The following is a 22,647-nucleotide window of genomic DNA, read 5'->3' on the forward strand; positions in this document are numbered from 1 at the left end:
CGCCTCTTATTTCTAACCCTGTCAATACACAATATTCCCCTACTTCTACTTCATATAGAAAAACTACATTTACCCCAGCCCGTCCAATCGCACCTGCTAGCCCAGGTTATGACAGACAAGCGCATCAAAATATAGTCCAACCCCCTAGTTCATCCCTACCTGATGGGTGTGCTTTCCCACAAGAAAATATTTCCCCTAATGATAACTTTTTGGAACTACTAACCTCTATTCTCATTAGTATGATTTCCCGGTTCAGTGACACCGGGCTACCGAACAATATTCGTAAAAACCTATCTCAGCTGTCTTTATTATTGCAAAATGTCCCTGAATCTAATCCAGTGGAACTGCCATAGCATAAAGAATAAAAAACATGATTTTACATATATCTTAAAAAAATATAATCCATCAATTGTTGCCGTCCAGGAGACCTGGTTAAGGCCTGGTACTTCTTTTAGGTTACCGGGCTACGCTTGTCTCCGGGACGACAGAAGTGATGGAAAGGCTGGTACAGCCATTTTAATCTCTAGAAAATGTACATACTCATTCATCCATACATCTCATAGTGATAGTCTCAATGTTGTTGTTGTCCGTGCTTTAAATGTTTCATTTATATCTGTATATATTCCTGTCCCCTCATCATCTGTGTTGTCTGAATTTTCCTCCATTTTATCCTCCTTAACCCCTCCTATAGTTGTTTTAGGTGATTTTAATTGTCATCATATGTCATGGGGGTCATATTTCAGTGATAGTCTCTCCCTACTTTTACTAGACTTATTTGATGAATACAACCTCGTTGTACTTAATGATGGTTCTCCCACACGCAGGGTTTCACCTTTCCAGAATCCTAAGAGTGTTGTCGACCTTTCTTTAAGCTCCTGTAACATCTCAGCCCAATTTTCATGGTCAATTCTCAGTGACTCTTTTGGCAGTGATCATTTTCCTATTCTCATCTCATTTAGTCACACTCCTTCTCCTTCTATAATTAATTATCCATCCAGACAATCATTTAAATTGGCTAACGCAGATTGGTCTCAGTTTGCTAACATAACTGATCAACAAATCCGCCAAATTCCTCCAGTCTCCGTTTACAATGTTCACATGCTTTACTCAGATTTTAAAAACGTTTTGTTAAATAGTGCGAAAAAAACGGTTCCTATTAAAAAAAGAGGCATTTATAGATTTTCTTCTTTGGTGGGATTCCGAATGCACAAATGCTTGTAGACGGCGTAAAGAGGCAGAGCGCTTGTATTCGGTATCTATGAGCTTAGAAAATTACCTGAATTACAAACATATTGCAGCACAGGTAAAAAGGTTACTTGCTCAAAAGAAAAAGAGTTGTTGGCTTGTGTTCTGTGAAAGCTTGTCTCCGTCTTCTCATCCCTCATTAGTGTGGCGAAATATTAAAAAATTCCGTGGTTCTTTTTCCCTTAATGATAGCCCTATGATTAATGACACTTCACTTTGGTTAGATTCCTTCTCTCAGAAGTTGGCTCCTGCATCGGCTCCGTCTTTTGAGGAAAGTCGCGTTTTTTTAAGTTCGTCGCGTACTCCCCTCGGTGAATTTGATCGCCCCTTTTCGCTGGAGGAGTTTCAATTGGTTTTAAATTCCTTAAAAGACTCTTCACCTGGTGTTGATGATATTCCTTACTCCTTTGTGGTAAGAAGTGGCCTGGAAACACAGAGGACTTGTCTAAATTTTTTAAATTCCATTTTTCAATCGGAAATTCCTCCAGAGGAATGGGGGACTCAAATCATTATACCTATCTTAAAGCCGGGAAAGCTTGGTAATGATCCTTCTTCTTATCGCCCAATTGCTCTATCATCAACCCTGGCAAAAATTTTAGAGCACCTCATTAAAAATAGGCTTGAGTGGATCGTAGAGAACAATGGCATTCTTTCCAAGACTCAGTTCGGTTTTCGAAAAGGTCGCAGTACAGTAGATAGCCTCAGTATCTTCATTACTGATATCCGCACTGCCTTCTCAAAAAACGAATCATTGGTGGGAGTGTTCCTTGACGTGTCGTCCGCCTACGATAATGTGCTTCTTCCGGTGCTCAGGCAAAAGATGCTTCATCTGAGTCTTCCTGTGAAGATAGTAAATTATGTCTGCAATTACTTGTCAACCCGTTCTATTATAGTTAATTATCAAAATTCCACCCTCCCACCTAGGAAAGTTTGGAAAGGTCTTCCCCAAGGTTCGGTACTTAGCCCTCTTTTATATAATATTTATACTAACGACCTTGACCTTTCAGTTAGTTCTTTCTGCAATGTTTTGCAATATGCGGACGATGTGGCATTGTACATTTCTGGCACGGATATACTAGAATGCTCTAACCGACTTAATTCCTCTATTTATTATTTAAATGAGTGGTTGGATAGACATGGTTTATCCATATCTACCGAAAAAAGTAGTGTGGTCGTGTTCTCTAGGAGGAGATCTATACCTAATGTAATAATAGTTTCAGACAACCAAGTTTTCCCGGTTAGGGATTGTGTTAAATTTTTAGGAGTATACCTTGACTCAAGAATGACTGGCTCTCAACATGTTAATCATGTTCTAAATAAGTCAGAAAATAATGTCAATATTCTTCGCTCGCTTTCTGGAGTGTGGTGGGGTTCGCATCCCTACACACAGAAGCTCCTCTATAATGCTCTGGTCCGCAGTCACTTTGACTATGGAGTTTTTCTACTTGAGCCCTGCAATAAAACCTGTTTAAAAATGTTAGATAGGGTACAATCTAAATCACTTCGCATAATTATAGGGGCTATGAAGTCTTCCCCTATCAATGCTATGCAGGTGGAATGTGTCGATCCACCCCTACATCTGCGACGTCAGTACCTTGCTGATAGGTTTATCTTTAAAGCTCTCCAAGACTCTCAACATCCACTTATTCGTAAGCTTAGTGTTCTGTCCCAGCTTACTTCTTCCTCCAACTATTGGTGCCATAAAGATATCCCCTGTCTCCTTAAGAGTTACCTAAAGTTTACATCTCTACCATGCCCAGTTGCTCAATTCAGACTTAACCCTCTTTATGATACCCCCTTTTCTTCGGTTGTCTTCTCCCCCAAGATTATCCTAGATTTACCCATAAGTAAGGATTACATGGTGGCCAACTCTCAATTCAATTCTGTTATGAACAGACAGTTTAAGGACTGGTTAATTATATATACTGATGCATCTAAATTGTCTGAGTTGGACTGTGTGGGTGTGGCTGTCTGGATTCCGAAAGTCAATGTTATTTTAAATTACAGATTACCACCAATATCCTCGGTTTTTACAGGTGAAGTTTTGGCTATTCTTGAAGCTCTTAAATTTGTTGAGTCACACCGTCTTGACAAATCCATTATTATTACTGACTCGAAGAGTGCTCTACAAGCAATTACTTCTAATCAATTTCGAACAAAGTCAAGATTTCCGTTAATCCTGAAAATTAAACATATACTTTTTAATTTGAATAATAACAATATTAAAGTTGAGCTGGGTTGGGTTCCTAGCCACTGTGGTATAGTTGGCAATGAGAATGTCGATCTTTACGCTAAGGAGGCAACTAGGTCCGGAGGTCTTAGTCAATTTAAGGTTTATTGTCAGGACGTCATTTCTCTTGCAAAAATTCATTTATCCTCAGTCTGGAATGAACTGTGGATGCAGTCTAGTAGAACTACGGGGAGGCACTATGCTGATATCCAAAGGCAAATACCCTCCAAACCTTGGTTTTTTAAGTACTACAAAGCGGCCAAGTATGTATGTTCCACAATATGCCGACTTCGCCTTGGCCATTCTTGCAACCCTGTCTTTCTAGCCAAATTAAGAATAAGAGACAGCTCCCTTTGTGAATGCGGATTAGACGAAGGCTCCCCTGAACACATATTTTTTAGCTGCTCACAAAATGTATCCTCACTATATAATTTTCTTCCGCCTGTTATCCCACGCCCTACTGATTTTAAATCTGTGCTATCCTTTGTACATACACCATTTGTTGATACTTTGTGTGCGTTTATTGTAGAAAATAACATTAGACTATAGAGTAATGTCCTACTAACCTTTGTTGTGTTTTGTTCTAGGTAGAGCAACAGTTTCTTTCAATATCGGTAAAAAAAAAAAAAACTTTTTTCTTTTTATTTAACTTGTACTTCCACAATTATTGATAAATAGCAAAGTCAGTCTTGTCAATGTCCTAACTGAACAACAGACACTCACCGAACATTGAAGCATCTACTCTGATACTGGCAATTCCGCAAGGGTGCTAAAGCCAAAGAAGAAGAAGAAGAAGAAGGTGACATTCTGACATTTGTCACAGATGTCACTACTCACTATCGACGATATTTTACAAAAATTGACCGTTGGCTTTGTTTATATGTAGTTAAGTAAATATTTAATTAATATGGAGAGTAATTCTGATAGCGACACACATACACCAGTGATTCCTAAAAAAGCTAAAATACGCAAAATTTTACAACAATATAGACCAGAATGGGAAAAAGAATACAATTGGCTAACAAGGGATAATCAAAATAAAAGTAATGCAAAATGTATTACCTGCGACGTAAATTTTACAATCAGTTCAGCTGGCATTGGACAGGTATGTTAATTTGTTAATGTGTACATATATTGTTAAAGCTACGTTTCTTCTCCTTTCATCTATTTATGTTATTTCCATTATTTTTAATTTTCTTAATTTCCTAATTCTTTAGTTTTTTTTTTTTACATCTTGACAAAAAGTCTTCAGTTTGTATATGGTGAGACTGTATTGAAAAATTTTAAAAACAGTTTTAGTTTTGCATATTTGAAATTTAGTTTGCATTTACAATTTTACATTATTTTTAAGCATGAGCATGGGAAATTGGTTTCAATGTTTCAAATTCTATATTTATTCTGCATTTACAATTTTACATATTTTTTTAAGCATGAGCATGGGAAATTGGTTTCAATGTTTCAAATTCTATGCCTTATTTAAAAAAAAAAAATTGTTTTTTGTTATTATAATAATATTAAAAAATATATTTTTCATCCTATAGATATATCAATAGATATTTTAATATTTATCATTCAATTGAAGAATAGGCAATTCATGATTCAATAAATAATGCTATTTTGAAAATGGTGATGGATTAATATGGTGGTGGTAGTTTCAGTTTTTGTTTGTTTCTTTCTATAGATTAAGCAACATCAAAATACTCAGAAGCATAAGATGAAAACTGAAATGAAAAAAACATCTAGTGCATTACAAAATTTCCTTACATCAAATACTAAATCAGTAAGTCAAGAATCTAGTGATTATGAGAATATTACAGCAGTGGAATTAGCGTTAACTTATCACACTGTGAAGCATAATTTATCTTATAATAGCATGGATTGCATAAATAAATTAAACAAAATTTTATTTGTAGATTCCAAAATAGCTAATAAAATTCGCTTGGCTAGAACTAAAATGGAAGCTTTAGTAACAGAAGTATTATAAAATAGGTCCATATTCTGTAGAAAACGTAATAAATGATTTAAACAATGATGTATTTTTCTGTCTCCAGACAGATGCATCAAATAAAAAGAATATTAAGTTATTTCCTCTTGTAGTGCAATATTTTTCAATAAATGAAGGGATCCAAAATAAACTGATAGATTTTTACGAAAATTCTAAGGAATCTGCTGATGGCATGTTAGAAGCTATTAAGAAGTCTATGGATTCCTACAACCTGTCATTTAGTCAAGTATCAAGTCTCAGTGCAGACAATTGCAATGCTAATTTTGGCATTCATCACTCATTGTATACAAATATTAAAAAAGAAGTACCAAATCTAATAAAAAGCAACTGTCATGCACACATTGTCCATAATACAGTGAAACATGCCATGGGCTACTTGAAATGTGACATAGAAAATATTGTTTTAAAAATATACAGTCATTTTTCGGTATCTGCTTGTAGAAGAGAAGAATTAAAAAAATTTGTTTCCATGGTCGATGGTGAATTTCACGAAATTAAACGTCATATTGGCACTCGTTGGTTATCTCTTCTTCCAGCCATTGACACCCTCTTACTTAATTGGACACCAATATGTAATTATTTTATAAGTTTAGGTGATAATTGTCCAACAATTATACAAGAATTATTAAAACTAAGTGATCAACAGGATAGGGAAATTGTTGAAATTTATCTGCACTTTACAAGCCACATGCTTAATATATTTAATAAAACAATAAAATGTTTGGAAGGAAATAATGTAACTATACTGGATGTCTTTAATATTATGGATAATTTAAGAAACGATTTAGAACAAAGAAAAACTGATAAGTACTTTGGTTATGAATCAAAAATGAGATTACAAAAAATTAAAAAGTCATCAACCGAAACATTTAATACAGTTATCAGTAATTTTTCTCTTTTTATTGATATGAGCTTAAATTATATGAAAAAATGGTTTGATTTTAGCGAAGATAACTGGCTTTCAATACTTCCTAACGTGTCTTTAAAAAATGAGGTTAAATTTGAACATTTTGAAATAATAATTACAAAAATCAAATTACAAGACAAATTAAATATTAAGATGGATGATATATATTCCGAATCTATAAGACTTAAAGAGATCCAAAGAAAAATCACTAATGATAAAGAATTTTCAGTGAAAAGTACAGCAGAAAAATGGCAATATATACTTAAAAATGCATCTGATAGCTTACCAAATATAAATAAAATTATTTCTTATTTACTCTCTGTTCCCGCCACTTCAGCTTTCACTGAAAGAGTTTTTTCAGTAATGAATCTAAAGTGCGAGAAGAGAGAAATAGAGCATCATTAAATTTAATTAGAAACGAATTGTTTATTTATATAAATTTAAATATTGATTGTCAAACGAGCCTTGAAACATTTAAACATAACAAAAAGTTGTTAGCATGTGGTAAAGGCGCACAAAAATACGTTTTTAAAGCAACAAAAACATAAAATTTTAAAAATACTTTTTTTTTCTTCCAAATACTTTATTTTTTCCTATCCAAACCATTTTATACTTTTTTTTTATCAAAAAAAGTTGGCAACCCTAGTTGTATTATACCGCATAACTTTCTACTGGATGTACCGATTTTGATAATTCGTTTTTTGTTAAAAAGGGGATATCCCTAGTTTGGTACCATGATAAGGAAACCAGGATCTGATGATGGGATCCTAGAGAAATCGAGGGAAACTCTCGAAAATCCCCAATAACTTTTTACTGGGTGTACCGATTTTGATAATTTTTAATTTAATCGAAAGCTGATGTTTATCATGTGGTCACATATAAATTTTTCTTTTGATTTACTTCTTCTTCTTCTTTTGATTTACTTCTTCTTTTCAGCAATCGTCAAGCATTTATACTTCTTAGGACTCATAACTAACACAAACTTTTAATTTGTATACGACGAAAGAGTAACAGTAACTGAAACATAACTAAACAAACCAATTCGTGCGGAAGTGTGTGTGATCATGATACATGTATTTACAAGTTTGAACTTGTCTCGAAATGTATCTACTTACAAGCTTTCTGTTTTTTCTCTCTTCAACTTTTAATTGTCGAGTGTTTGACGCCGATGAGTTCGCATTAACGCGTCGTTTTGTTATGTGGCAATGGTTTTTTCGTTCGAATTACCAAGTGTATAAAAATGTATAGATTTAGTTCTAAATATAAAGAGATTTTGTAGGGAACTCGTGATGACCTTAAATTATATAGAGGTTCGAATTATAGCAAGTTTGAATTAACGAAAGTCGACCGTATGTATAATTTTTCCTCTTTCATTGGTCTACAAAAACAGTCCGTGTTGACTTTTAAGAATAGCTACTCAGTCATACTGTATACACCATACATATAGTACACAACACATACAGTATACATAAATAGTAACTTCTAAATAATGCTAATTTATATTGCACTAATTCTAAAGCTATACAGATACAGTATTATTCCTTATCAAAAATACGTTATTTACAAAAACCTTAATTATTTATATTAAGAGTGTATGCTACCTCAAATTGCTTATTTTTCACGCGGCAGGATGTCCATATCTTCCAAACTACAAAATATTTAAGTTTGAAATTTATATATGGTAAAGTTCAGGACATAAACTATCTTTCATATGTTTCGAAAACACGATTCCATAAAATTTTCTCAAAAAATTTTCTTTTTCAGTAAATATAGAAGTTATGGACTTGAGATTAAGCATGGTAATTGAAATACGTATGAAAAACATTTTATGTGTTGCGTTTTTTAAAAAATAACTATTGATAATGTTTGTGGGGAGAAAATACATATAATTCGCGCGATGAACAACCAAGCGCTCTCAATTCTCGTGTGTATTTAGTACGGGTGAAATCTGAATTCGAGCTGAGGTAGTGTAGCCCCTTAATTGATTATTATATTTATGATATTTACTAAATACGGTAATTAATTAGTAAATTGACTAAAATACGTCAATAATTTAAACATTTCATGTAACATGTACAATTTGATAATTCTTTACACCATGTAGGATATAACTCGATATAACGTAGGACAAAAGATTGAAATGCGACTATACCTAGGTATGACGAGCAGCTCCTTTTGATTAAAAAAGAATTATCGAAATCGGCCCAACTAATAAAAATTAGTTATAACGTAACACACATAACAAAAAATTCAATCGAATTTTGAACATTTTTTTTCAAGTCTGTTAAAAACAGAAAGCAACACGGAGGGGTGTAGCCATAGCGTTTTTTACCGATACAAAAGGTAAATTGTCATTTTTCAGTTTTTAACCGACTTCCAAAAAACGAAGAGGTTCTCAATCCGACTGTATTTTTTATGTATGTTACTTCAGAACTTTTGACTGGGTGGAGCGATTTCGACAAATTTTCTTTTAATCGAAAGGTGTTGTGTGTCATTTGGTCTCATTTAAATTTATTTGAGATCTAAGAATAACTTTTCGAGTTATATCTAACAATGCGTTTTTACTTGACGCTTTTTTCGTCGATCTACGTTGTATCATACCGCATAACTTTCTACTGGATAAACCGATTTTGATCATTCTTTTTTTGTTGGATAGCGGATATTCCTAGTTTACCTACTTTGATAAGGAAACCAGGATCTGATGATGGAATCCCAGAGAAATCGAGGGAAATTCTCCAAAATCCGCAATAACTTTATACTGGGTTTACCGATTTTGATAATTTTTAATTTAATCGAAAACTGATGTTTATCATGTAGTCACATAGAAATTTTATCGAGATCTAATAACTACTTTTTGAGTAATCTTTGATAACACGTAGTTACTTGACTATTTTTTCGACGATCTACGTTGTATTACTCGTCGATGTAATTGAAGTCGGTTTTTTTTTTTCGTTTGCGACCAAACATAATTCACATACACATAGATACATTCTGTGTTGCCTCGACGAAGGTTCAGCATCCCATATCCTTTTCAACTGTCCCAAACTCCTTTACCCTATCTACGATGTCCTTCCCCCTGAAATCCCTCGTCCTGAAAATATTGTTTGCTTATTGATGCTTGTATTTAGTCCTCATTGTACATTCTTGTGTAGATATATTAAAAGTAATACATACAGCAACACGGAGGGGAGTAACCATTGCGTTTGTTACCGATACAAAACTTTCTGTCATTTTTTGCGGGGGGAAATTACACACATGCACACTTTATCTAATTCCCACACAAAAATAATCGTCTGTCGCTACGAAACTCACATTATACTAAATTAAAATCACACTTACATTTTTCACACACACATAGATACATTCTGTGTCATTACAGTATAATGACACGCCGCAACTACACTGACAAGTTGCTTACAGCCGTGGTTGTAACAACTGTCGATATGCATTATCGTTAAATTCGAGTACTCGGTTAGGTAAATAAGGTTTTTAAAGTGATAATATAAAGCTAAGATGTTATTATAAAAATAGACTTAATTTATTATATACTACAAATCAAACATCTTCATGAAAAAAACCATTATAAAGAGTAAAGATCTGATTATTTGATTGTTTGTTTGTTAGCATTGAATAGGCTCCGAAACTACTGGACCGATTCAAAAAATTATTTCACCGTTGAGAAGCTACACTATCCCTGAGCGACATAGGTTATACTATATTTTCAAAAATATTAGGGATCCTTACTAAAACTCCAATAGAGTAGTAACCCAAGGGATAAAAAAATAACCAAAAATAATCCTTAGATTGCGTGCGCTGCAAAAACTAATGATAATAGAAATATATAATGTAGTAAGACTTTGTAGAACACATCATTATCTACAATAATTGTATTTGCTCGCAAACGGAAAAAAAACTGACTACAATTACATCGACAAGTAATACAATATACGTAATATATACGCGTTATCAAAGGATACGTACTCAAAAAGTTGTTATCAGATCTCGATGAAATTTGAACGCGACCACATGATAAACATCAGCTTTCTATTAAATTCATCTAAAAAAAATCATTAAAATCGGTCCACCCAGTCAAAAGGTCTGAAGTAACATACATAAAAAGATACAGTCGAATTTAGAACCTCCTCCCTTTTTGGAAGTCGGCTAAAAAGTGTTGCGACAGCATATGTCTAACTATTATAATTATATCACAATACGTTTGGTGCAACATTGTTGTACCAAACGATGCCAGTCTACAATAAACGATTTAAAGTTAACATACATTTTGAGGAGTTGATGATGTACACGGTGATGTCAACGAATCAGGAATAGGGAGCGTAGCACTAATGGCATCATAAGATGATAGCTTGTCATCTGCTAGATTGAATCGATGGCTCCTAAGTATACTGAGTCAACTAACAACTTTTGATAATTTCATTTTTTAAGATATTAATAACATTTACTTCATTTCCTATCTACCTATGTAACAAAAAAATAAAGTTATTAAAAGTAGAGTTGACTCAGTATACTTAGGAGCCATCGGAATGATTTGTTGATGACACTGAAAAGATGGACATTGTTAATTTTTAAAGTTTATAAATCTAAGCTTCATTTCACTACTATGACTAGGGTGAACCATATCTTGATTAACTTGTACATGTGACAAAAAAACTTACGGGGCAAAAACAGTGTGGCGTTAGTGTTGGTTTGGTGCCCTCGACTAATCCTTCTATTGTTCGCCAACACTTGACAGTTAGTGGTATTGATATGATCTGAACAAATTACACTATTTTTTGTGGGCGTCCAGGTTAATCTGTTATTACAATTTTTTTAGAAAACCTGCCAAATTTTTATATAAAACATTATGGTCGAAGTTCACATTAAGTAATTCTAGTAAAATGTATTAATACTCAATACTAACCTACTAACTAATATTTAATGCAATTTTATTATATAACTATGTTTATTAAAAAAAGCTAGCAATATAATATTTTAAATAAATCAAAATCTCAAACTGTCTGTCTCCTCTTTTGCCTTTGCCGTTTTTATCGATAACCATCTACAAACAAACCGGTAACAACACTATCGCTCGGCGACAGTGACTTCTCGGAAATAGACTCCGATCAGTCGCTCGACCGATCCGCATATTGTATGAGGGCGAGCGGCCTGTGTTGGTAAACAAATCGAGTCAACACGACCGATAATATTTGTAATTTTTAAGTTTAAAAAAGGTTTAAAAGAAGTATACAAGTAATAACGTGATTAAAAAATACTTACGTATGAAAGGTAACACCATGTTTTAGTAAATTTGACGTTGCAGATCTTTTTTTGTAGCAAAAAACAGAACGATTTGGCATTTTTTGAAGGACGTTGATCCAATCGCGCAACTAGATTTAGTCTAGTAATCAGTGCGCCTGCAACTAGTTTTATTGTTTGCATATGGCCATTTGGCCTTATACCTTGACAGAGGGGAACGCCTGTACATGGCTACTCCCCTCCGTGTTGCTCTTTGACGTAATAGAATTAAATTGTAAATAAATTAGGTGCCGTAAAATGGGGTGAATAGAAATCACGGGGTGAATAGAAACAAAACTGGAAGTTTCATTATTTTGTCTCTAGATTATTTATCGCTTATTATTGAAGGTTTATATCTTCTATTAATTACACGGCAATATTTTTCCTTTATGCTGACAACACACAAATTTACGTCAAGTTTAATGGTTTAAAGAAAAAAGCCGTTATAGTCAACGTGTGTGAATAATGATTTTAGACCTTGCGAAAAGTTTTGCTCAATATTGAGTTCTTTGAAGATTGCACCTAGCCAATTGATTTATTTGGAAAGTTAACTTTCTAATCTTTTAGGAATACAAAGGTGAGTGTTAATATTCAATTATTTCTTTCTTATTTCTTGTAAAAATCAGGATGCACGCATTTTTCTGCAATTTTGAGGTGAGTAGATACGAGAAAGGGGTAAATAGAAACGCCTTTAGGGTCAATAGACACGAAGAAAGAGGTGAATAGATACGAGTGAGAGGTTAATAGAAACGAAAAGGGGTTAGTAAAAACACGTTTTTTAGGGTTGTCTATAGTAGACTAGTTCATTATACTTAGCTACCTACGTGCTTTAAAAATATTATAAGTATCAATTAATTATTAGAAAACCATTTTAAGTAGTTATCTATTTTTTTTTTTTTATATAAATTCAAACATTAAAATAAATTAAATAATTATCTAAATAATTGATATTTATTTCAAACAGGTACGCTACATCGTACTGCGTTCGCCATGCCGAGGATTTATAAACCAAATCCTCGTGACAAGAAGTATAAAAGGTATCCTAAAGAACTGTTCTTCTGAGGGATGCAGAATTAAAGAAAACATTGTTAAATACATTTGTTGAGACAGCATCAACGAAAACTATTTCTAGGCGGCCCACTTATTAGAGGTGTGATGATGATATATTAAATGTTCTGATGGATTCAGATTAAATAGGTAGTATAACAAGTTACCAATTTAATTTCCAAAACTAAACCCCAAAAGTGAATTACATTGCTACTTTAATCACAATGTTCCCAATTTTATTTTCAATTGTGATTTTTGATCTCATTTTATAGAAAACCTAAGATTATTTATCAAATATAGTTTTTTTTTGGAATTTTATAGTTTATGTTAGAATTAAACATTCTTATATTTTTGTTATTTTTTTAAGCTTGTTTGCTTGTAATAATATACTGCTCATGTTTATTTTCCTAAAGTATTTAATTAAATGTTCCTGAAAATACTTAATACTTATATATATACTGATTTATAAAAGATATACATACATTTATGTTGTCTTTGTTCTTACTTATTATTTCAATAAATAAATTTAAGTTGAATTTGACAGCCCTAGTGTTTTTTTTCTATTCACCCCCTCCCTCGTGTCTTTTGACCCCAGTTTCCGGATAAATAAAAACCACCTACTTTTTCTTAATTTACAAATAATAGACACGATTTCGCTAATTTTTGGGATACATATTTGGTATATTACAACACGACTCACGATTTCACAATGTTTTATTAATAAGCTTCTATACAAAATATGTAAGAAAATCAGTGTTGAATTTGAAAGTTGTGTTTATTCACCCTATTGTACGGTGATTGTTCTATCATAGTGTAGTTGTAAATAAATTATTAACAATATTCTTGTTTATGTATATAGTATACTAGCTGTGCCCGCGGCTTCACCCGCGTTGAAATCAGAGTGTCACAAAGTTTTCCCGGTAAACTTCCAGTGAAACTCATCAAACTCGGCTTAGCCGTTCCGTAAACCTTTCTCTTGAAGCCCTCTCTCCATTGGTGAAACCGCATGAAAATCCGTTCAGTAGATTTTGAGGGAATCCATCACATATACTTTTGGGGACTTTGTTTTATAATATACTAACTGTCGCCCGCGACTATGTTCGCGTGGTTGTGAAGATATGCATTACTATTAAGATGTTCAATGCAAAATATTTTTTTATTTCAGTCAATTGAAATGCTTATCACACGAAGTAACTTTTTAAAAGGCGCAATTTAGTATATTTTAATAGTTATAAAACCTCTATACACCACATTTTCGTTTTATTTTCAGGCTGCAGTATAAATAACCTATCAGGCGAACTTATACCTGGTCACACTGCTTATCAGAGTAGATTAGCAGTGTGACCAGATTGTAGTTAACGAGTCTACTGCTTGTGGAAGTTAAAAACTACTAAATTCTACCAAAAGAGAACGAGAAATTACTAAAAATCTATTACATTTTTCGCTGTTGTGTTACAACGAAAAAGCATAATTGTTCTCTTGATTATAACGATAAAAAAATACAATGAACAAATTAAACACCATAAATTAGATAAATTAATGCTTATTACTTAAAATTGAAATCTACAGAAATATAGGTATTCTTAAATTGTGATAGGGTTGTAATTTTTCTTCTTATGTTGAGTAATAGGTAACATTATCATAAAGCTGTTTTGAGTCCATTAATTTGATTTAAAAGCCTTATTTCTTAGAATCTTTAACCTATTCTACTTTTTATTGATTTTGTGTTTCACTCGCAATTGATAGCTGTGGGAAGCCCCTACATTCCAAGGACAATAATATTTAATCCTAAGTACCTTTGAATGACAGCTTAGATTGGCTTGTTTAATAAGAGGCCAATATAAAATGCCTCCGGGAATTACCATTTATGTACAGTTAAATTTAGGTACAAACAGTGTTACAAACCTTATAACTCGTATAATTTAAGTTTCATGTGCTAAAATGGAGTAAATCGGGAGATTTACTCCCTCAAATCGTTTTATCGATATATTCGTATATCGTGAATAAATATTCACTAAAATCGGGGTCCACCGATAAATCGGTAACTTTTCATCCCTGGCTCACGGCACGAATGATTATGAAAAGAATGAAAATTAAAGGTAAACCTACCTAATCATATTTTTCAATACATGTGGGATTCCTCCAACAGCTTTCCCTCTCGAATAATTAATATCAGAAAGAGATAGCTACAATTCATCCGACGAAAAGAGGAATACCCCGCATTTTTTCGAAGAGATTTGCGATATGAAGGAAAAAAGTACCAGAATAGTTGAAAAACATGCATTCTACCAAAATATACCAAATAATTTTTAACTACTAGATACTGTTACCGGTACCTCGAAATCTACCAAAAAAGTAGAAATCTACTAAATCTGGTCACGCTGCTGACAAGTTGCTTACAGTCGTGGTTGCATAAACTGTCGATAGTCGATACGAATTATCGATAAATTCAAGTACTCGGTTAGGGAAATTAGGTTTTTAAAGTGATAGAAAGATAAGGTATTATTATAAAGATGGACTTTATTTATTGTATACTACAATAATTATCATATCAAACATAAACTAAATATTTATATCATTTTTAAAACCAGTGCCAGCTATATCTATTACTGGTTTTTGAAAAGTTTGATAATTATATTAAATGTAACAATTATTCTACTTGCAACTATCTATGTGCGGAGAGTTATAAAAACATAGTAATAACGACGAGTAATACAACGTATATCGACGAAAAATAGTCAAGTAACTACGCGTTATCAAAGATTACTCAAAAAACAGTTATCAGATCTCGATAAAATTTATATGTGACCACATGATAAACACCAGCTTTCGATTAAATTAAAAATTATCAAAATCGGTGCAGCCAGTAAAAAGTTATTGCAGATTTTCGAGAGTTTCCCTCGATTTCCCTGAGATCCCATCATCAGATCCTGGTTTTCTTATCACGGTACTAAACTAAGGATATCCCCTTTCTAACAAAAAAAGAATTATCCAATTCGGTACATCCAGTAGAAAGTTATGCGGTATAATACAACGTAGGTAAACGAAAAAAGCGTCAAGTAAAAACGCATTATTAGATATAACTCGAAAAGTTATTGTTAGATCTCAAATAAATTTAAATGGGACCAAATGACATACACCACCTTTCGATTAAAATGAAATTTGTCGAAATCGGTCTACCCGGTCAAAAGTTCTGATGTAACATACATAAAAAAAAAATACAGTCGAATTGAGAACCTCCTCCTTTTTTGGAAGTCGGTTAAAAAGTTATGAAAATAAAGTAAAATACGTGGGGTGCCACGTTTTTTACTCTGAATTGAATTATTCTTTTAATAACTAAAAATTTATGATAATTTTATTTTGAAGTAGGTAATTAATTATAATTGATTGTTCGATCTTCTAGTAGGTACTGTAATATAAACTCTTTATAATTAAAAATTATTTTCTACTTTTTAGTTCGATTAGCTACAAAAGCGTGATTTTTTTAGTTTTTTTAAAATATAATTTATTACTTTACCAACAGTTTTCTGCTGTTTTTTTTATTTTTATTGGTGAGCTGCTGTTTTTTAGCTTTTTTAGGTTTGCAGCACAGAACGAAACGTGAAATGTGGCGCCAAGAAGCTTATACAAAACACTTTCTATAAAGGTGGCTCTACACATGGCTATTTGTGTTTGCTGTTCAGTATTTGTTGTTTTTGACAAAATATTTGACGTACGAGCAAATAGACGATACGACCGTCTACACATGGAGCCAAATATCAAAAAATTAAACACATTTTTTGATATTGGCCATTGATGTGCCTTGCAAAACCGACAGAAGTTCGGTAAGCCGTATTTGTTATTGGCCATATTTGCCAAATAGGTAAATACGGCAATAAATTTGGCAAATACACTCTCCACACATGGAAGTTATTTGTCAAATATGGCAAATACTCAAACACAAATAGCCATGTGTGGAGCCACGGTAAGAATTACTATACTCTGTGCAAAACACCTTTGCAAAACACCTATTATAGGTATTCTATGTTGTGTGGCGCCAACGTCATTTTGTTTGAAAACGTGACGTTTTAACCTCAGATTTACTTATATACTCTTTGCTCAGATTAATAAGTTTTAACTTTTAACGTATATCTGTTAGAATTGAAACTATTCTATACTCCCCCGTATCCCCGTATATTCTTATACTCTTTGCTAAACTCTTTGGTCATCGTGGTGGAACTTTAGATTAGGAACCGTCGAATTATCTAAGCTCAAAATTTGACCGTTTATCGGCATAAAAAATAAACCCTAACCTATCTAACTTCCAAATAACGGTTCTAAATCTAAAGCCTAGTCGTCATCGTTTGTTGCTCTTGCAGTCGAGATAGTTTTCACGTACTCCTGTTGGAAAACACCGTGTGATGGCGTCTCTTTCTGTATCTGAAGAGTCGAGTGAAGTGCAAATGTTGTACGTCTCAATAGAGCCACTTGTCACGGCTTCCTCTTCTAAGCCGTCTTCGAGTAGTGCGCGAGTGATAGACTCAATAGAGCCGCTTGTTCCTACTGTGCAATCTATACTCAATGAACCGGTTGCTGGTCCTAGTGGCATAGCATCTAGTTCCGGTGGTAGCCAACCGACTATCGCTAGTTCTTTGGACGAGGACGAGTATGTTACGATGCCGGTGTATAGACCTACTGGTTCATCTGGCAGAAGAATGAATCCCTACTCGAATGAGTTAAGGTAAATTTATTTAATTTAATTTGACTTATTTTATATACATAGAATATACAGTATAGTATAGGGGTCAAATTAAACAAAAGAAATTGCTGTGCAAATAATATTTAAAAGTAAAATACGATTTCTGATTAAAATTATAATTTCATGTGTCTGTGATCTTCATTTGCCTACCAGCTAATCTGACAAGTAAAGTTCAACAGGAAAAACAGTTGAGTTTTAAAATTTTCATAGGCAGTACTTATCACACAATGGAATCCATTAAGCAAACTATGGGCTATGATGTGACTGTCTCTGAGTTCCTAACAAAGAACGGACATAAGATCTTTATGGCTTCTCATCAGCGCTTTGGTGTTACAAAATATTGGACCAGAGATGGGCCTATAGTAATCCTGGACAACAATAGCTTTAAACACCGTATTAACAGTGATGTCAGAACAGGATGCAGTCTCGGGTCTGGTTTCCAATAAATCTACAGTTCCAAGTGTCTCCTGGTGTTAAGTGTCCAAGCCATCCAAATCAAACAGCAGAAAGCTTAAAAAATAGACAATGTTTTAATCCTAGATTAGGATAACTGTCGATATATCTTATATATAAAATTCTCGTGTCACAATGTTAGTTACCATACTCCACTGAAACAGCTGGACCAATTTTTATGAAATTTTGTGTGCATATCGGGTAGATCTCGGAATTGGCCAACTTCTATTTTTCATAATCCTAAGCTGTGAGTGGTGGGGGGTTAGATTACGGGGGCTAATAACATATACATACATAATAATAATATGGCAAAACTTATTAACTTTAATGTATTTAACTTTTTTTGGGGACTTATTACAGTACGTGTAAGCCACAGTGGAGACTTACGTGACCTGATCAACAAATGTCTTCCAAGGCATTCATATACTTCATTGTAATATAAGTACAGATAATCTAATATGCGATGTAAATTTAGATTTGTATGATAATAATGAAATTATTAAACTAAGTGCTTATTTGTAACAACAAAATTAGAGTTTTACCCTTTTAAACAAAAATCAATGATCAATGATTCATCGATAAATGATAATGATTATCGGCATAATTTCATTACAAAAAAAAAAAATAACCTTAAGGACGCTATCACATTTTTCACTCGCTCAAGTTTAGGTATTTAAATCGCAACACAATAACATTACGCGTACGCACACATTGATACCGCTATCTGCTCGATTTTGTACCGACGTAACTAATCTTGGTACTTGAAAGTATTAATTTTTAATTTTACTGGTATTGATTAGTAAATTTAGTTGTAAGTTTAAAGTCGAACTTGGTAACTGTTACTAAGTACCTACTATTCACGGAACCTCTCCCCTACTCTGTGTATGACGATGTCTTAAGGCGTCAGGGTATCTACTACTCGTTCGTCGTACTATACAATAAAATATAATAGATAATAATACGCTTATTTTTATAATTCAAAATCACATACAATTTTAAGTTATATTATTATAGTTTTAATATTATAATAATATAAACATAACATATTTTACGTAAACAATCTATACAAATAAATAAAATTGGAGTGTCCTTTAGTTATATTAAAATACTGCTTTTTACTAAATGCATGCGGATGTATACACGGTCCATATACCAAAATAACATTTTTCCAATTTTTGTCTGTCTGTCTGTCGGTATGTTCCGGCTAATCTCTGAAACGGGTGGACCGATTTTGACGGTACTTTCACTGGGATATATCTTATGCAATAAGGAGTAACATAGGCTGCTTCTATTTTAGAAATTTATTTATTTTATAACTCTGCAAACGGAACAATGATGATGATGATGAATGTAAATTTAAAATAAAATAATTTTTAACAAAAAAAACCGACTTCAAACAGGAAACTTCTTCAATATTATAAAACATTTATTTAATCATTTCTGATTAACTAAATCAAAATACGAATTACTTTGTACTAAGTAAGTTTATTTTTCACTTTTTAGTTTCCTATTAGAAGTCGGTTTTTTTTGTTAAAAATTATTTTATTTTACAATTTTTAGTGATGGGTAGACCTAACAAGGATGCTTTTTCTCTTGTGTCGGGGGTCCGGAAACATACGCAATACACAAGCACAAACACCCAGATCATGACAAACATCTTATATGGCCAATACAAATGTCTGTCCTGCGCGGAGATTGAACCCACTAACGCCAGCGCAACAGCCAGTGCTGTGACCGCTGCGCTAACGCGTCGACATACTATGAGTAAAGTTCGCTATCAGGTGCACGTAATAACAACCGGGACTGACAGCCTAGCGTGTTCTCCGAGGCTAGGTTGGGAGAACCACAAGGATTAACAACTAGACTGAAAATAAATATTTGTATAAACATAAAAATCCACTCCAAGCGGGAATTTAACCCGCGACCGTCAGTGTTTAGGCGCCGCCGACGCGGCACATGCACCATTATATCAAAGCGGTCGTCAAACAGCAAAAGGTAATTGCTATAAATTGTTGAGAAATTCCCTCGAGTGTTTATGGGCTCCATCATCAAACCTGGTCCTGTGACACAGATGACCACACAGCAGGTAATTCCTCGAATATCTTTCGTCTCCATCATCAGACTGTAAAGACACTTGTAACTCATATAGCTGCAAAGTTCTCATCGATAGAAACGAATTAAGTTCAAACAGCAGGTAATTGCTATAAATCGTTAAAGAGTTCCCTCGACTATCTTTTGTCTCCATCATCAGACTGTAATGGCACTTATAACTGATACAGGTGCAAAGTTCTCATCAATAGAAACGAATTAAGATCAAAAAGCAGGTAATTGCTATAAATTGTTGAAGAGTTCCCTCGACTATCTTTCTTCTCCATCATCAATCAGATCGACTCCAGACCTTTATTAAATAGTAGTGCTTTATAGTACTTAATGAAAACATGATTAAATTTACTAGTCACCCGTACGATTTTTGAAAGTTTCCCTCGATTTCTCTGGGATCCCATCATCAGATCCTAGTTTCCTTATCATAGTACCAAACTAGGGATATCTCCTTTCCAACAAAAAAAGAATTATCAAAATCGGTTCATAAACGAAAAAGTTATCTCCGAACATACATTAAAAAAAAAAAAAAAAAATATATATATATATATATATATATATATATATATATATATACATATATACACGGTCGAATTGAGTAACCTCCTCCTTTTTTTGAAGTCGGTTGAAAAGAAGACAAATTGTAAAGATTACTTATTATTATTGATTATTATATATAAACCAGATGCATAGCAAAGACAATCGATTGTGAAGTATCAATTTCGTCCAAGCACAGTACACTCAAAAAACTAATTTTTTACGTAATTATTACTTGCGCTGAAGCGATACAGCCGTGCTTCCATGAGCGCGTTTCGGCGCGGAATGACGAACGACGATGGTTCACTTGTAAAAAATGTATGAAGAAATTTGAGAGCGTTTCTTATTTTTCTCATAAATGGAAATATTATTTATTTTTATATAAAATATCTAGCGCTACGCATAGAGGACTAAATAAGCAACAATTTCTTAGTGTATTTATTTTTCTTAGTGCAGTGTATTTAGGCTATAATGGTTCCAATTCAGACCCGTCTTTTTTTAATTTTTTGCGATTTCTGTGATGGTTAAACTGTATTTGTGTGAAAAGTTTGTATGGGGCTATAGAATATTTATGGTCTCACTCGGAGATGAATATATTATCTTTCATTTGAAACCAAGATATCCTCTCAGGGTGACTCCTAATTAATTAAAATGGTACGTTAAAAACACTGATATTTGTAGAAAAATGTGATAGCGTCCTTAAGCTATCTAACTTCAAAATGCGGTTCTTAATCAAAGCCTAGCCCGAAACTACCAGCTCCGATAACCACACCGAACAAAGGTAATCTTCAAAAGTTATCTTAACATTATTATAACAAAAAAAAAAAGAGAAATACTAATATCATATTAATAATATTATCTTTGTGGCTACGGCATCAAAGAAGAAGTTATGTTTTGGTGAGGATACAAAAGTGTTTTTAGTAAAGTTATATTATATTTTAATTTGTTTCAGATCGATGTGGAATTGGTGTAAAATATTATCTACATTAGGTACACATGATCAGTGTGTTCGATTTGCTGAGGAGAGGGGTTTGATTCCAACAGAAAAGACCTGCGCATACCACCAGAAACAAATGGCTATTTATAGGCATTCGGGCCAACTTGGCCTATTTAAGTGTACGAAGCGCAATTGCCGGACGAAGGTTGTGTCGCGTGCCAGAGGGACATGGTTTGATCAGGTAAGATTGTCCCTACCTTTGATCTTTAAGATCATGTATGCATTCAGTGAGGAACTATCTTACCATCAAACAAAGAGAGAACTGGCATGTGAAGATAATCCAGTTCTTTCCAGCAGCACAGTCTCTGACTGGTTTAATTATTGCAGAGAGGTCATTGCCGTCCACGAAATACAAAACCAAAGGGCCCAAGGAAAAATAGGGGGCCCTAATAAAGTGGTGCGAATTGATCAGTTACAGTGTGGAAAAAGTAAATATAATCGTGGACGGCAGATTAAAGGTCTTTGGATAATCGGAATGATAGAAGATGGCAATGATGACCTCAGACTCGAAGTGTGTCCTGATGAGGAGATATCGGCAGAGATATTGGTGCCACTTATAAAAAAACATGTCGCGGAAGGTTCCATCATTCACACCGATACTTGGAGACCTTATATGAGCCTTCCCGATCATGGATATAAGCACAATATAATCAACTATGACCCTATCAATAAATTTGTGGCACCAGATGGAACATACACACAGATGATTCAGAACCAGTGGAAGGGTCTGAAGAAACATTTCGGGCAAAAGCAAAGTAAACAAGATTTTACTCTTTGGCTTGGAGAGTATTCGTGGAGGAGGCGAATTTATGTAAATCATTTAGATCCCTATGAAGAGTTATTAAAAGCTATCAAATATATATATTCGAAATAAACATACATACAAGACATATATATATGCCGCCGCGGACGCTACACGGACTCAATATTACAAGTTTTGATTAAATTATAAAATTATTGTACGGGTCAACGCACATTGAGTAATATGATTGTCTTGCAAACTAATAACCTCCTTATGCAGATTTCTAATGAAATTGTTGTTTGTCTGATGCGGATGACGTCTGTACTTCTGCCTATATATACTCAAAATAATCTT

The 22,647-nt window shown here is 33.5% G+C and overlaps 1 long non-coding RNA gene across 1 annotated transcript; it reads left to right on the forward strand.

Annotated features, from left to right (window-relative positions):
* The first annotated feature begins 3,895 nt into the window (after nucleotides 1-3,895).
* On the forward strand, nucleotides 3,896-21,493 carry LOC123665518. The gene is made up of 3 exons (XR_006745062.1): nucleotides 3,896-4,274; nucleotides 7,324-7,328; nucleotides 21,481-21,493. It is a non-coding gene; the product is annotated as an uncharacterized LOC123665518 (long non-coding RNA).
* The last annotated feature ends 1,154 nt before the right edge of the window (nucleotides 21,494-22,647 follow it).

This window comes from Melitaea cinxia, chromosome 24, assembly GCF_905220565.1.
Source record: "Melitaea cinxia chromosome 24, ilMelCinx1.1, whole genome shotgun sequence".
Lineage (NCBI taxonomy): Eukaryota > Metazoa > Arthropoda > Insecta > Lepidoptera > Nymphalidae > Melitaea > Melitaea cinxia.